General features: G+C 40.5%; 1 protein-coding gene across 15 annotated transcripts in view; it reads left to right on the top strand.

Moving 5' to 3' along the window:
• Nucleotides 1-2826: 2826 nt before the first annotated feature.
• Nucleotides 2827-17522, top strand: part of ICA1 (islet cell autoantigen 1) — a 141538-nt gene continuing 126842 nt past the window's right edge. For 2 of the 15 annotated variants that reach the window (XM_059171227.1, XM_059171224.1), the window contains exons 1-2: nucleotides 2860-2978; nucleotides 14817-14907. The gene's annotated coding sequence lies outside the window, so the exon portion shown is untranslated. Of the gene's footprint in view, nucleotides 2979-3184; nucleotides 3332-14816; nucleotides 14908-17522 lie in introns of those variants that run through there. The other 13 variants (XM_059171232.1, XM_059171220.1, XM_059171229.1 and 10 more) reach the window with 8 other exon arrangements.

Genomic DNA, 17522 nt, shown 5'->3' with positions numbered 1-17522 from the left:
AACACAATTCCTAATTCTTGTGGTTTTCTTAGGACATTTTGAACCTTGGAACCCCTCAAAAAACAATCATTAAGTTGAATATGTAATTTTTTTCTGTGGAAAAGTTTTCTTCTCATCCTGTTACATTCTGGAAAATGTATATTACTGTATAACTTTGCTAATTTCAGATCCCATCATTCAATAACCATTCTCTTCCTAGAAATTGTTTCAGGTTTTCAGGGCACCTGGGTGGCTCAGTCTGTTAAGTGTCTGCCTTCAGCTCAGGTCATGATCCCCGGGTTCTGCATGATCCCCGGGTTCTGGGATTAAGCCCTGCATCAGGTTTTCTGTTCAGCAGGGAGTCTGCTCCTCTCTCTCCCTCTAATAAATAAAATATTTTAAAAAAGAAATTGTTTCAGGTTATCAACATCCTGTGGGTGCTCTGTAGGAAACAATTTGATATCCAGAAAAACAGAAGTTTGTAGATGAAGCAATTTTTAAAATGGGAAGGAAAAGCCTTCATTGTGTGATGTAGAATGAGCTCGAGTTTATTATTTCCTTTCTGAAATATTCTAATGTTAGGACAACACTAATAATGATAAAAAGTCATTTAAAGATTTATCTTAAACACTCTGGGAGCCCAAGGAATTTCAGTGCCATGTTGACCAGATAGGGCTTGTATTACATATCTTCACTTTTAAACATTGTCTTCAAAGTCACTTTCAGCGTACATGATAGATTGTTTGACTTGTGGCTCAAGTTTTCACCTTGGCCTTTAGAAAAGTAAAAGGAAACCTGAGGAATTAATGACATAAATCAGTTTTCTTGCTCACTTCCCCTAGTGCTTGTGTTCCAATTATCTGCATTTTGTGGAGATATTGTGAACACACCATCGACCTGCCATTCTACTGGCTCTCTTGTAACGAATTTAAGTATCTTCCACAAAGCCAGCCTTTGACAAATAGGGTTCTTAGCACATTTTCATGTAACTAGTAAATCACTACTGGTGGAAAGGAGAACATTACAGAGTCAGGAAATTTTGTGATCTATTTTTCTGAGTTTCAAACAACTGATTGATACATTCGCCCAGCATTCATGGAGGACCACTATGTTAGAAATAGCACTTCATTCTGTTAAAAAATAATTTTGCTTTTCAAATCCTAATAATATTTTTTTATACATTAATGGTTCTTGGAATCAAGTATTTTAAAACAAAATATTTTAATTGTCTTCCTTTTGCAAAGAAGTCTTTGTTGATCATTTTAAAGCATTTTGTATTTTCCTTTTTTCCTTCTTACAAAGAGCAAAAGTAATTTGGCTTCTGTTAACAGGTCACCTTGAATGCTTCTTATAAATGCCAAATATATAGGAGCAATGTTTTTCTCTTCCAAACTTTGTCTTGAATCTCAGCTTTTCAACAGATTTCTATTTTGTAGACCATATTAATTCATTATATGTTTATTTGTAAACATTTATTAAGGACTTGATGTTTGCTCAGCTTTATATTTTGTGCCATACTAAGATAGGCTCAAATCCATCTATGACAAAATCCCCAAAGAATATACCCCGAAAATTATGTCAACTTTTAAGGTTACATAAATTTCTGGAGCTGTACCATCTACAAACTTTCTATTAAAATGTCAGTAATGGGGCACCTGGGTGCCTCAGTTGGATAAGTGTCTGCCCTCAGCTCAGGTCATGATCCCGGGGTCCTGGGATTGAGTCCCACACCGGGCTCCGGGCTCCATGGGGAGTCTGCTTCTCCCTCTGACCTCCCCTCTCATGCTCTCTTGCGCTCTCTCTCAAATACATAAATAAATAAAATGTCAGTAACACCTATATTTTTTTCTATCCATCTTGAGATTAAGCTAAACCTCTCGTTATTCAGAAAACCCTGGAATCAACCCCTGATCATATCCTATGAGCTAAATGCCTTACAGGCACTCTGGGCAGTGTCTTCATCTGTAAAATAGGGATAAGAACTTTACCTACAGCACTAGGTTACAGTACGAATTAAATGTAAAGTATACAGCATACGACTGGCACATAGCAAGCATCCCATTCATGTTAGCTGTGGATTTCAGATTTGTTTGCATCATTGCTCAATACCCATCTTTCATTCCACCCTTAAATTGTTTCAACCAGTGACTGATCTATGAACTTATTTCTAAACATATAACATTATCAGGGATTGAGTCAGCACACGGGAATTGCTTTTTAGCATAGATAATTTTAGGAAGCACCTGTTCCAACACCTTTTCTTTGTGTGATCACCATAAGGCGCTCTAAAAGCAAGAGTCTGGGGGCACCTGGGTGGCTCAGTGGGTTAAAACCTCTGCCTACGGGTCAGGTCATGATCCTAGGGTCCTAGGATCAACCCCGCAATGGGCTCTCTGCTCAGCGGGAAGCCTACTTCCTCCGCTTTCTCTGCCTGCTTGTGATCTCTGTCAAATAAATAAATTCTTTAAAAAAAAATAATAAAAGCACGATTCTGTTTTTTTTTTCTTGATGGTAAGATAAAATTACTATATGCGTCAATAATTTGAGTTTAAAAGATATATGACTGGGAATAAAAATATATATACTACACCTACACAGTTTTTTTGTTTGTTTGTTTTGTGTTGTTTTTTTCCCCACACGGCCTTTTGCCGTTAAGCCCAAAGTTGATTTCCAGACACAGGCCTCTGTAACTTTTAGCACTGAAGTCATGAAGTCTCCTGTCTCCTAAAGCCTCAGAAATCTCACGTGGAAGCAAGGAGCGCACGACGCACAGCACGGAGGGAACCCTTGAGCGCTCGCTCCGGCTCCCACCTGTCGGCCAGGTCATTGTGACGTAAACGTTATGGACACGTGGAACACCTGCGGGAGAGCAGGGGCGGGGTCACCCCGGGCGGCAGACCGAAGCGGGAGATACCCCAGGAGATGGGGGTCGAGGAAAGTCCCCAGGGAGGAGAGAGAGGGAGGCTCACTCCCCCCATCCCGGACCCGCCCCCCAAAAGGTGAGGCCTTCGCTCCCTCGCTCCTCCGGGTGCCCGGGTCCTGCTGGGAGGGGTCGCCCCGCCGGGCGTCTCCTGAGGAGAGAGGAAGGGAGGGGAGGCGGCGGCGCCCCGGCCGCGGGCGTTTGCGGCGCGGAGAGGCCGCCCGCTCCCCCACGGCCGCTGCGCTGCGTTGCGGCGCGCACGGGCTCCGCCGGCTGCTATTCCGGCTGGCGGCGACCGCCGCAGGAAGGGCCGGTTCCTGAGCTCCCCCCGCCCCCTTCCCTCGCCTTCTGCTGACGCTGACGTCGGATGAGGGAGCTGGAGGGACGCTTCGACCGCTGCCAGGAGGCTCCGGTGAGGGCCGGGGCTCCGAGGTACCTGCCCTCCGGGGTCGGGGCGGGGGCGCGCCGGGCGGGCTGCAGGCTGCAGCGGGAGGCGCCCGGCAGCCGCGGCGGTCGGGGCGCCAGCCTGGGGCCACCAACTGTGCCCTCCGCGGGCGGCGGGTGACAGGCGGGTCGCTTTCTCCGGTCCCTGGTTCCCGTGTAGGAACGGCCACGGCCCCTTCCCCTCCCCCGCCTCCTCCCTCGGGCCTGGGCAGGTCTGGAGGATGCGCGCGCCCTGGGAGCGTGCGTCAGCCCCGGGGGAGCCGGAGAGAAGCGTTCCGGGCGCCGGCCGCATCTCTCGCCCTGGCGCCCGCGGCACCCCCACCCACGACAGCCCACTCCACCCACGCCGCGCCTCGCCTTCTCAGTTTTTCCGGCCCCGGGACCCCGAGGTCCCTTCTGGGCGGGGACTGACTTGTTGACAAGTTCACCTGCCGCGGCGCCTGGTGTCTTTGCCTTTTCTCTTCGCCCCATTGCCCATCTTTGGCGGAGGTGACAGGGAGCAGATGGGTGTCTCTTTATAACCACTAGTGCCAGGAGGCCTGCGCTTGGTCTCCCGCAGGCGAGGTGCTCACCAGCCCTGGACCCGACTGGAGCAGGAGTCCCTAAGCGGGTCAGGTCCCTGCAAACCCTGACTCGTTTCCTTAGGGTGCTGCTGACTCCGCCTTTCCTGCCCTCGGACTATTGCAGCTCCTGCTTCCTTTAGAAACGAACATATCCTGTTATTATGTCTGCCGTTGGCCAGAGGCCCCCTCCACTTCCACACTTTCCCACTGTTTTTTCTTTTTTACTTGCAGTGTCCCCAAGGCCCCTCATCTTCTCTTTGGGTGTCTTAAAAGTACTGTTCCCTTTTGCTGGGAGAACGTATTAACTGCCTGGTTGGGGAGATTTACAATTTAGAAAAAGAATCCGGTTCTCTTCTGTTAAGATAGCATTAAAAAAAAAAAAAAAATAGCACGAAAAAAGGTGCTGGGTAGCAGCCTTAGAGACTGAGATCTGGTAACTTCATGAAAATTATTAGGGCCTGGAAAATATATCACTAGCTGGCTTGAGAATGATACTGAATGTAGGAAGAAAGGCACATAAGGCGCTGGCCATCAGGGGCCTATAAATTATGACTCATTGCAAACATGTTCATGTGCAAACATTTCAGTAAAGTCTCTCCAGAAAAATCTCGAATTGGTTTCTCTGGGCCTTTAGTTTAGATTTTCTGAGATCTGTTCCTAGGGGTTAAGGAGTGAAACAGGAAATGCTTATTAGTTTGAGAACAGTGTTCCAGACTCTGTTTCTTACCGTCTATTTAAATCACATATACAGTCTAAAAATACTTTTAAGTGGGCTTTCAAACCAGTTTCTTTTTAGGTTTCATTCTTTATTCTTGAAATATCCTGTGTAGAGAATACCATAGGGGCAAAATCAGTTTCTAATTCTTAATAGTTCAAATATCACTGTTTGGTTTTAACTGCTATGTATATATCTAGTTACTGGAGATGTGGCTTTCTAATTGTACCATTTTGTGTAATATAGGTAGACAATTCTATTGTTAAAGATGAGTATCTAGAAAACAACCGGTTAAAAAACTGACTGTGGATACTCCATCCATGGGTCATTAAATGGTAAAGGCACTAGATGGTAAATGCCTAGACGGCTTATTTCATAACTCTCTTTCCTCCATTTGGTACACTTAGGTATCTGGTTGATTTCTGTGAGCATCTTTACTACCATGCATTTCCCTCCATGTCAACCTTGTGACAGATACAGAAAATTTTGTTGGGCAAAAGAAAATCTTCAAAACTGCCACACTTTCAATGTATTTGACTAAACAATACTTTTTTTTTTTTTTTTTTTAATCAGGTGCAGGCAATTTTATTAGAGGCAGGGAAGTGTGGTAACTGAAATCACATGGTAGGGTCAACCTGAGGTGGTGTAAAATTTAGAATTACAGAAACCTCATATAAGAGAAGGTGGAAAAGTTGATAGACCACAAGGATCAGAAAGAACTTTTCCTTTTTAGTGGTTGAGTTCAATGGCTAAAAGCCTGAGGGTGGGTGGCAACATTTAGGATCAGTGCCCTGGTCACAGATGTCCTTTTTATTCCATTTGTATTATCAGATTAATGGGAACCATAGACAAAGATGCTATCTGTATGTTTTTGTTCATGAGGCATTACAGATTACTAATTAACCTTATCCCCATCCTCACCCCCATCTAGAATCTGCCTTAGCAAACCCTTGAACTCAAAGACTGATACAGGAGAAAATATTTTTTCCCTAAGTTATCACATTTTGTGCCAAAATTGCACCTAGCATTGCGGAGGATGTATAGAGGGCACATATATAGGCTTTGGATCCCAAAAGAACAGGATTGGAACCCTAGCTGCAACACCTAGCTAGCCATGTGACTTTGAACAAGTAATTTATGCTATCTGTGTCATCCTTTTTTTAATCTATAGAGAAGAATATCTACCTTGTCCGGTTGTAGTCGGCATTAGAAAAAAATATATTTTAATGCTTTGTGCAGTAAATGGAACTCAAGTAATAGCAGTAAGTTTTTCTTTTACATGCTAAACATATGTGCTGTCTGTATCTGAAAAGGATGCTACTGCTGAAAAAAATAGGGTATGTGTTCCAATTAGGTTTGGAGTATTTCAAGTGTTTTGTAGCAATACTAAGATCTTGGGCTTTCTGGAATACTCCCTGAGTCTGGGATATTCAATCTGTGGTCCAGGAGAAAAGCAAAGCTTATTTGTTCCAGTGGGGTAGATCTTCCAAGCCCCTGCCACTCAGAGGTGATCCATAGACCAGCAACATTGTCTTCCCCTGGGAGCTTGTTAGACATGCAATATTTCAACCTCCCCTCACCTGCCCACCCCTCCAGACCCACTGAATTCAAATCTGCATTTTAACAAGATCTGCAGGTGAGTCATATGTATATTAAAGCTTGAGAAGCATTGTCCTAACCTGGCATTTATCAAAGTTCTGTGTGTAGTAGAATCATTTGGGAACTTTAAATGTGGAATTCCAGCCTGGCTTCTCTCATCTGCTCTTAACACCTCAGGTGGCTCTGATGCCACCAGTCTGAGACACACAGCACTAAACTCTATCCAGGATAGTGCTCTGAGGTGGGACTCTGCCCACTTCTTTAACAAAGCATTTTGGTAAACATGATTTTTTTTTAAATAATCAACCCCCTTTGAAGTAAGTAGGTATTATAATCCCTGCTTCTAAGAAAATTAAGAATACAGGCATAATTTACTCTAGATAATACATATGGTAGAACTGTCTTGTACCTGTATAAATGCTAGTAAACCAGAATTTCACTACTCCAGCATCTAAATAATTGTACTCTGTGTGTGTGTGTGTGTGTGTGTGTGTAAGCAATTTCAAATACTAGTCAATCTCTCCAGGACAGGGATGACTACACATAATAGGGGATTTCATAATGCTTTTAAAACAAAACCTTTCTTATCTATGACTGCAGGCCAGTTACTTTGGGTAACTAATTTTGAGCTTGATCCATAACATGGGGATGATGTCAACTTGGCAGTATTCTCAGGATAAGCATAATGTGCACAAAGCATACATCTCAGCATCTGAGAAGTGGTAGTTCCTCAACTAATAGCAACTACTTGTCCCAGTATAAACCTGTGAGATAATGAGTTCATTAAAAACTGAGAAAATGGCATTGCTCCTGATGAGAAATCTTTCCTACTAAGTCAGATGACATCATTCACTAGGCTTTTGGTCCAAGCAGAGAAGTGGGGTCATTGCACAGTACTCAGCAAGCATTTGTTGTGTGTTTGCTGTGTGTTATATACTGTGCTAATGCTAGGAATTCCAAGACAAGACCCACACCCTGCCCTGCTGTGGAGGAATCTGCATCCTAGTAAGGGAGACAAAAGAGGTTACTGACAATTACATTTCAGTGAAAGCAAGGAGGGGATGAAACCCAGGACCAAGGCACTGCACACAGATGATGGAAAGAGTGCAAACAGAAAACCTGAGAAGATTCTTGAAGGAGGTGACCCCTGAGAGAAGCCTTTAAAGACCCTGAAACAAATAATACATTATTATTTAACTTTAAAAAATTAATTTTAAAAAATTAATTAATTTAATTTTCAAAAAGACTAATAGGAATTTGGCAGGTGAAAAAAGGTTAAGAGTACAGAGAGAGTGTTCCCAACACAGTATCTGGGTTATGAAGAAAATACTGGCAAACAGTCTTCATGTCTGGAGCCCAACACACATGCATGTCCTTATTAGCTGAGTAACCTAGGGCAAGTTTGATCATCTTTGAGTTGAGAGAATTAAATGTACTCATTAGGGCAAGCACAAGGCTGGTTTCAGTTATGTGCTGGATAGTTGTGGAGATGGTGGAGGTATTAGAACACAGAAGACTGATGTAAAAAGTGATTAGAATTAGAGAAAATTAAAGAGGTCAGTTTTAGAATACATTTAACAGAAAATATGTAGAATTAGAAGAGGATGCCTGAGAAAGGGTAACTGAATGGAGTTCAGTACTGTGGGGTGGGAAGCACGAGGTACACGTGTTCTGGAATGGATCACTGAACACATAGGTTATGGTATATTGTTAACCCTGAGAGTCTAGATTTGGGAATGGAAAGGTCCTGTCATTCTGATGGTGAGAGTATTTTTACAAGGAGAGATTTACAGAGCGTTGCAGCTACTTCCCCAAGAGCATACATTAAGATCCATTCCATTACTCGCCATCATCACGATCTCTCACATGCAATTCTCTGTTCCCAGAATAGGGCATGGACACCAATGTCAGAAACCTAATGGTACTAGGGAGAAATCTAGCCTTCTCTGCCTGTTTCTGGAGAAGTACATCCTAAGCCAGAGACCAAGGAGATAATTGTAATAAATGGTGCTCCCTCTCCTTATAGCTGGGAAACCTGATAGCTACCAGAATTCCATTGTCATCAAAGTTTTGTTGTGCACAAGAACCATGTTGGTAATGGATTTAGGATTAGTCCTAAATTGCCACAGCATCTGAGCCTGGGACTAGGAGAGACTGTTTTTTAGAAACAGTTTATAGAAACGGAGCTCATTATCCAATCTCTTTCATTCAGGAGTAGAGTGGAGTGGTTAAAAACAAGAGTTCAGGAGACAAAAGCAGACCTAAAATTACCAGATGTTGACTTTGGGCAAATCATTTAACCTTTCTAACCCTTTTTTTCTCGCTTCCAAAATGGGGTGGTAGCCCTTTTGCGGTGGTTGTGTCCGCACATGAGGTAATGGACACATGCTTCACACCTGTAAAGTGCTCAGTGAATGGTAGCGCATCATTACTGCCTTTTGTCCAGAACATATTTACTAAAGGCCTACTGTGTTTCAGGTACTGTGCTTGGTTGGCATAAGGAGCCAAAGATGAACCAGTTAGGGTCCCTGCCCTCAAGGGACTTGCAGCGTAGTGCAGCATAGTGCAGGAGATACAGATGTAATTAGCTCAATACAGGAAAGCAATGGGAGTAGTTGAGAACAGGAGTGGGAGGTCCCTGGGTGTGGAAGGGTAGGTGTTCTGTTAGGAAAGTCTTCACTGAGGTGGTAACATTGAAGAAAGACTTGAAGTAAGCTGTAAGTTGGCCGATTAGACAAAGGAGGGGAGGGCATTTGAAGGGAAGGAAACTTTGCAGAGCCTTGGCATAGTATATTCAGGAAAGCCCTAGCATTCTGAAATGCCCAGAAGGAATAGTTCTGTGTACAGTATTGTAAAAGTTTGAATTTTGCATTTGGGTTTTTTGCCAAGAAGTTTGGAACTTCTCTAGTGGGCAAGAGAATGCAAATAAAACATTTGGAGTGGGAGGGCAGCATGATTAGATCTGCCTATTGTAGTAATAGTTCAGACCATGATATGAAAGATTGGAGTGGGCAGATCTAGGCATAGTGTTGTCTCTGAAGGCCTAGACTAAGTCCTGGCTGTCAACATAGAAAAGAGAAGATGTATTTAATAGCTCTTTCGTAGGTAGAATGGAAAGAACTTGGAGACTGGCTGTAAAAAGATGAGAGAGAAGTCAAATTTCCAGTTAGGACCATTCAGTGGATTTTGTGCTGGTGACTAACATAGGAGCCACAGAGGGGGAAAAATGATTTGGGGATGCAGATGGAAAGAGATAGGTTCCATTCTAGAGGTGCTGAATCTGAAATGTCTGTGGGACACTCAGGTGAAGATTACAATAAAGAGATGGGAATTTAAACACTCCTCCAGAGCCCTGGATCTGTATTTCCAACTCCCTACTGCGATCTCCAGAGAGCTGTTTAATTCTGGGCCTCATTGGCACACAGCTGTTGGCTGAAGCAGCAGTTAAATCACCTAGAGAGGCAAGTGAAGTGCAATGAAGACAACCAAGGTCCGAACCTTGTAGATCACTGATATGTGAGATGTAGGCACAGAGAAAGAGGAGCTAACAACGAAATGAGAAAAGTTTCAAAAGTGCAGAGTGTTGGCTGAGGAGTTAAGGAAGGGGAGCTTAGTCGAAGGTCAACCAAGGTGGGGACTTCAGTAGGTTTTCACCTTTCTCTGGCATAGTGGAGAAGAGAACCAGACTGTATTGCCTTAGAAGAACTCAGTGAAGAGAAGAAATAGTTGGTAACTAGAGGGAAGAAAGAGGTGGAAGAACATGGGCTGAGGCCAGAGAGGAAGGTTGATTAACTTGAAGAGCAAATCATTGGGCAGGTACAGCAGAGACTGCTGGTTGTTGACTATTGCTGAAATGTCTCTGGCCTCTCTAGCATGGCATATCAGGACTCTCAGAGGGAGTATTCCTAAAGTGCTCCAGCAAGCACTGTAAAGGCTGTAGAGTGAAGCTGTCATACAAACTCTTTAGCTTCCATATTGTTTTCTGGAACACTCTTGTCAACAGTGCTAGCTGATTCTGTCTTTAGTCATCCCAGCAGGATGAGAAGGGGGAAAGGGATGAGACCTGTCCCTTCCAGACAAAAAGAAAGGAACAACAGTTTTTATAAGTCATGGTGCTGGATAGTTCCAAAGAAGTCAGCAAAGGTACATGAAGAGTGGAAGCTCTGAGAGAAGGTGCCTAGCACAATGCCAGGAGCCATGATTCCCTGCAGTGAATGAGGAGGAAGACTGGTCATCATCCTGGGGAGTTTGCTTCCACCTACTGCTCCCTGAAGGCCAGGATTAGTGTCTGTATCTAATGCTCTTTCTTCAGTGTTGCCATAGGCAGCATGGGCATCATTGTGAAGTAGGTAAACTTTGCATTGGTGCCAAACCACTCCCTCCTTTCTGCTTCCTGCTTTTTTCTTCCTTGCACTCTTGACTTGGACCTGCACCCCGTTGGATTACTTCCTGGTTATTCTACCTGCCCTGCCAGGTATATGCCCATGGCACTGTCTTTTCTGATCCCCATCAAAACAACAACAACAACAACAACAACAAAAACCAGTCTTGTGCCTTATTTACTCTTGGTGTTCCTGTTATTTAATCCTATAAGCTTCTTCCCTAAGAGAGTGAAGAGGGTCTGGGAAATAGGTCTTTTACTAAGTCTCAAATAACACCAACTAGATGACCTGGTGTAGGCGAGGGTGGCTGTGTTAGTTGGGGTACATGAAAATATTGAATTTTCTTTCTGTCTGCTTCCCTTTGCTGCTTGACTTTTATTTTAAGTTCTCCTTCCCCTGCCAGGCTGTCTTCATTCCTTGCTAAACCAGCCCAACTGAAACATGAGTTAGTTGCTACAACTTAACCAAGGAAAGTCCTTGACTACATGCCTTTTCCAGAGAAAGGAATTGTGGTGGTTTGTTTACAGGACCTGTGCAGAATGTAGATATTTTATAAACTACCTATTGGTATGTTTGTATTTCAGTAATTTAAGACTGATGAAAAAGACTGACTCTGTGCCTTGGGACATTTTCTTCAGTCCTGGATCTCAGTTCTTTCCCTGTGGAAAGAGGAGATTGGACTAAATGATCTATAAATTCTCTCCTGGCTCTGAATGATCCCGTGGAGGCATAAGAAATTACTTGATCATCTCTATAATGTGCTTCAACTTACAAATTTAATGTTAAAGAATCTTGTAAAGATTAGTGTCTCCCTAATTATTCTGATTGTTGACATTGTGCTTATGTGTAATTTCATACGTTCATGCACTTCCGTTGTACCCGTAATACTATTAACCATTCATGTGTTTGTGTGTGAAATACATATAATTCATACACAAATAGATACAATTATATGTAATTATATATAATGTATTTCATTTGTAAATATGTGTATATACTTTGTGTGTATGTATGTATGTGTCTGTGTGTGTATATATATATGTAAAAAGAGACATATAGTCTTTAACTTTTGGTGGGCTTTTTTTTTTTTTTTTGATGGTCTTATAATAGTTTATTAACTTCTTATTTCCATGAATCTTATTTGAAGCTACTGGTGCATTTTGCACATCGATTTGGACCTTCTTAAAGCAGTTTATAATGAAAATGTGGATTTAATCATTATGTAGGTCATTTAAAAAAACTATAAATGTGTGTTGTGTATATATCTTTACACACATATACAGTCTTTGTATATATACATATAGATGTATGTATATGGAATTTTATTTTTGTAATGACATTTCTGATAGAATAATTATAAGAGATTCTAGGGAGAACTATTTAATGGTATTTAATCTGTGCAGAATATTGGTAACCTGAGTTATAAAATTAATTTCTAGCTCTTTGCTGATTTGCCTAATGCCTTAGACCAACACTGTCTGTGAAAATAATGGCAGACACATATGTAATTTAAAGAATATTAGTAGGCACATTTAAAAACCTAAAGGGAATAAGTAACATTAGATAATATATTTTATTTAACCCAAAACGTCCAAAATATTATTTTAATTTAAAACACAAAAACAAATATATAAATATAAAATTGAATGTATAAATATGTGTTTATATATAATATAGTGATATATCAAAAATAGGAATATAGGGGTGCCTGGGTGGCTCAGTGGGTTTAAAAATAGGAATATAAACAAATATGTCGATATAAATACACTTTTTATAAATATAAAATATAAATCTAAAATGTAGATATATCAGTGAGATGTTTTACTTTTGAGGAGGGTATACAAAGTCTTCAAAATCCAGTATATGCTAAAAGCATATTTGAATTCAGACTAACCATATTTCAAGTGCTTAATAGCCAAAAATGGCTAGGGGCTATTGTAGTTGGACAACATGATGTAGATGATAAAGTTAACTTATTTCAGCTTTTTCTTCCATAAAAAATTTTAAGGTTAGTAAGAGCTTTCCAATTATAAAATGCAGTTTTGAAATATAATTTAAGGAAAACATTTATTCCTATCATTTAATAATGTTCTGTGCTGGCAGTTGAGGAGTGTGTAGTATTTCTTTACAGGTGATTAGGACCGTTGTCTGGCTAGGGTATTCCTTCTTTATCTTTTGAAGTCAAGCTTTTAGAGAAAAAGCCACCATAAGTACTTGAGATTAAAACCCATATACTAAATTCGAATTGACATTTGAAAATCATAGAAACCAACCTAAATACAAGCAAAGGTGAATATAATTTATAAGCAAGGTTTGTTTTTTTTAAATCTTTTCTTTAGCAAAGACAACCTATTTAGTCTTTTTCTATTCCCAGTCTTTTAAACCATTTTATGTTATTTGCTCTTGTGGATTTCTTTGAGGTGTTTTGTTTTCGAATACCAGTCTCTTTGTTATTGCTGCTAGGATTTTAGCACAAAATTCACCATCAATTGTCCTTTGCAAGCAGGGCTTTAAGAGAAAACTAAGGCCTAGTCCATGCCCCTTCTGAGCCATTTTAATTTTTTGTTCTTTATTTTATTTTTAGTTTGTTTTTGTGGGGACGTAATATTTTTAGCTAGTATTAATGGTGAAGATGATAACCTTTTAGAGAATACCTTGACTTTTTTTCCCCCATTGTTAGAATATGAAATGCTGTGTTGAATATTTTCCTTTGAGGAAATAGCTCTTGAGATAGAGGGAGAGGCCCAGGGGAGTACCAGGTTGCTAGTTGAATATTAGTGTTTCAATCCAGCTTTCCTTGTTGAGAACTTGATCTTTAATCTGCTGTTGGACAAGTAGTTCATTTTTAGAACCCCAGATTCCTCATCTTTAAAAAGGAAGATGGGTTCATTATGTCAAAGCTTTCTCTTAGATATAAATGTCTCTAAAATTAATAAAAATTGGCTTTACAGTTTTTGTGACCGAGGGCATCCTAGATGTCAGCCAGCCTGGTCTACTGTTTCACAGGCAAACAAAGTAAGGCCAAACAGGGAAGTGACAGGGAGGAGGCACAAGACAGTAACATAATCATGGGTTTGCTGGCTTTTATTTTATATTGGGATGTAAGTTATATTGATATTAAAAATACTTAGTTTATAGTGGTCCTCTTAGCGCAGTGGGCAGCGCGTCAGTCTCATAAAAATACTTAGTTTAGAAATATGATTTTGATAGGTTTAGGGAAGCATTAACCTTAATTAATGCCTATATGTAGTACCTGGGCTGTTCTGAAATCTAAACAAAATGATCATATAAAAATATCCTAAGATTCCAATTCATTAGCAGAAAATGCAGATTTTAAACAATGATTTGTGCATGTAGGGTTTAAACAAAAACTCATCTTTTAAATTGCCTTGAGTAAAATTAAAATTCGGTTTTCCTCTTATAAGATATGCTGACTCACAAAATTGAGGGATATGATTGTGTTTTACTTATGAAATTTATGAAATGTCAAAAATCATTTGGTTGCTTGCAGGAGAAACAAAACTCAGCTAGAAATAAAATCCATATAAAGTTACATGGAATGCTCGAGTAATCCTAACTTTTTCAAAATCTAAAAGAAAAGCTATTTGATATCTGAGAGATAGGGGAAACACCCATAAACGCTAGTTAAAATCACATTACTTTTTAAATATTATTTTATTAAGTAAACTACACCCAGTGTGGGGCTCAGACTCACAACCCTGAGATCAAGAGTTGCATGTTTTACTGACCGAGCCAGTTAGGTGCCCCCAAATGATATTACTTTAACCAATATTTAGCTTTTGAAAGGATGGAAGATTATGTCAACTTCCCACCATCTGTAGGGATTTTTCAATTATGTAATTTGAAGAATTAAAAAATATATATATTTTAAAATTATGTATGTATAGTTTTAACACACACACAGTTAATTACATGTGGAGGAATTGTTTTTCACCATTTCTACTAAAATTATTTTAACATTTATTCTTAAAACACATTATACTTAAAACACATTTTTATGATTTCCTGTGAAATCATGATTTCACAGGAAATCATAAAAATCATTATTGACATGAGAGAAAGTGACCAAAGACAAACCTATAGGGAAAAAAAGATGAAAAATGATTTGGAGCAAAAGAAATATAAAACATTAAGTTATTTTTTAATGCAGGACCTAGAATCTCTGACAGATTTGTATTTTTTCTGCTCACTAGGCAAGCCATCAGGAGCCTGCATTGATGCCCTGGCTCTGAAGCTACTTGGCTCTGTTCTCTCTGACTTGTTAGTCACTTCCCTGGATCACAGGTCCCTGTGTTATTTAACTTATTTTATTTTTTATTTATTTAATAATCTGTTTTAATTTTATTGAAGTGTAATTGTTGTAGTGTTATTATTTTCAGATGTGTAACATAGTGATCTGATAATTCTATATGTTTCGTAAGAAAGGGACTTTATTCAATTGTTTCTCAACTCCCTCTAGGCCCTAAATTTTGTGACTTACCCTAGTTCTAAGACTGCACCAGAGAAATAAACCCAAAGACAAAACAAGATATTGGACCCTGATAATATTTCTAGATGAAGCTAATCTCTGAAAAAGTGGGAAGATGGAACTGGCAGAAAATTATGTACTTCAGATTGTGTAGTTGGAAGCTAAATTCAGGAGAAATGCCACAGGCTTCCAACATTTGCTGTGGATAACCAAAGGTGAACTCTCTAGCAAAGAGAGGACATAGAAGGTGCTCAGTAAATGTGAAATAAATAGCATTAAGTGTCTGCCCTCCAGTGGCTACAGAATATATCTAAATGCTGAAAGGGACAGAAGGTGGCTTCAGAGATTGGTCCTTATGTCTCCTCAGTCACATCTCCTCTTTCTTTAAGTTTTAGGAATGTACAACTGCTTATGGTTGGTGGCATGCACACTCCATGCAGTCCTGCTGTGCAAGAATGTGTTCATTGCTTTCAATCTGTCTGGAATAATTACCAGCATCCAGCTCACAGCCCCCTCTGCTGCCCCCACTTGTACCCTTCACCTGGCCAGCCACTACTGATTCTTAGAAACTCACCCCAGAGACCACATAGGAAGGCAACTCTGTATCTTCCTCTCTCTTTTCCTCTAGCCCTGGGCTCCTTCTTGTGTCATGGCACTCATTCCACATCACAGAAAACACCTGCCATTCCCTGACTTCAGAGTTTCCTTTTTGGTTATACATAAATAGCCCCCAAATTTTGTAGCATGTAGTGATCTGTTTTCACTGAGGTTTAATTTTAAATAATGATTCTTTATGTCATCAAAAGTAAGAAGCCATCGCTCACGAGACCTTTTACCATTTTATGTTCTGTGAAGAAACAAAATTGACTGCCAGATGGTTAATAAGGTTATCAATTATAGGACACATCTCAGCTTCAGGAATGTTGGGATGTGAACAGATTTGCGTTTGCTCAGTGATGTGTGGAGCTATCAAGCCGGTGTTTGGGAATGAGTGATTTTACTCTGGAATGATCCAAATGTACCACTTTGCACCCACATCACTTGAAAAGTGTGTTTCTTATGGGGGGGAAATGACACACTTCGCAAAGAAAGCTAAATGCTGGTATGCACGGCAGTGCTGAAGAGCTTTAAGATAGTGACAATTTTTAGTTGGAAAATAGGAATTTTGAATAAGTTAGAAAAATGACAAATTTGGCAGTGGCTCAGATCTGCAATTCAAGAGAATTCACCATATGTTCAGTGCAGATACAGGGAAAAGGGATTCTGGACTCAGTTTTAGATAGTACTCCATCTAATAGAGAAACTGCTCACTGATGGAAGAGAAAAATCTGCTAAAGTTGGAAAGGTAATGAATTTGAGACCTAAAACTGCACAAGATACACAACAGACTTGAAAATGTGATTCAAGAGAAAGTTATTGAAATATTTTTGTGGATTGAGAGTACTGATACAGTAAATGTAACTATCTTACCTTTACTCTGAGTAAGGGTTGGCTCAAGAATTTTAAATTCTTTGCACAATTCAGATGTAATTGGTGGTATCATCAGCTAACTCCGTAAGCTCATAGAAAAGGATTCTGGGCCAAAACAAATGTTCAGTGCAGCTGAAGCCAGCCTATGTGGAATGAAAATACTTCCCTATGTTATATTTCCAAGGAGGAGAATCTAGTATCAAGGTTTAAGGCATCTGAGGACAGACCAACTCTGCTTCTTCGCAGCAAAGCATCAAACTTTGTTTAAATCAGACTTGCTTTAGCATTTTGGGAACCTCAGAGATTTAGAAAAAATTTTTGGCTTATATATCGACCATCTAGTGTGTTCCAAATGGCTTTTTCAGTGGCTATAGGAAATGAAAAACAAGCTGTAGTCTGTCCACAGGGGTGGATAAAATTGAAGCTACAGCATAGCAAGTTGTAAGAAAAGCAAAGAAGAAAAATAAGCGTAATTATTCCACGGAATCCCAGTACAAATGCTGAATGAAGTACCCCTCGTCCCTATTCCCCTAGTTCTCCCCCCAAGACAATGACCTCTCAGCCACATGGGTATGGCTGAGAACAGTTTTGCTCCCTAATACCTGGCCTTGGTGGATGAGGTCAGTGTACTATGTCCCCTTCAAGGTGTAGCCTGGCAAAGTCTAGGAAGATTAGGTAGTCTTTGTGTCACTTCAGAAGGTGCTAGCTTCAGCAGCATTTCCACCTATGAGCAGACATCTTTCCCCTCTTGTACTTGTCTTAGACACCGAGGCCACTTCTTACTAACCCATCCCCTTACCCTCAGTTTTGTTACAGCAAAATTAGGAGTGTGTGTGTGTGTGTGTGTGTGTGTGTGTTTTAAAATAAGTTCTGCACCCAACATGGGGCTTGAACTCATGACCCCAAGATCAAGAGTCACATGCTCTACCAACTGAGCCAGCTGGGCCCTCCAGAACTTGCT

Source organism: Mustela lutreola, chromosome 4 (assembly GCF_030435805.1).
Source record: "Mustela lutreola isolate mMusLut2 chromosome 4, mMusLut2.pri, whole genome shotgun sequence".
Lineage (NCBI taxonomy): Eukaryota > Metazoa > Chordata > Mammalia > Carnivora > Mustelidae > Mustela > Mustela lutreola.
This window is presented reverse-complemented; position numbering and strand designations above follow the sequence as displayed.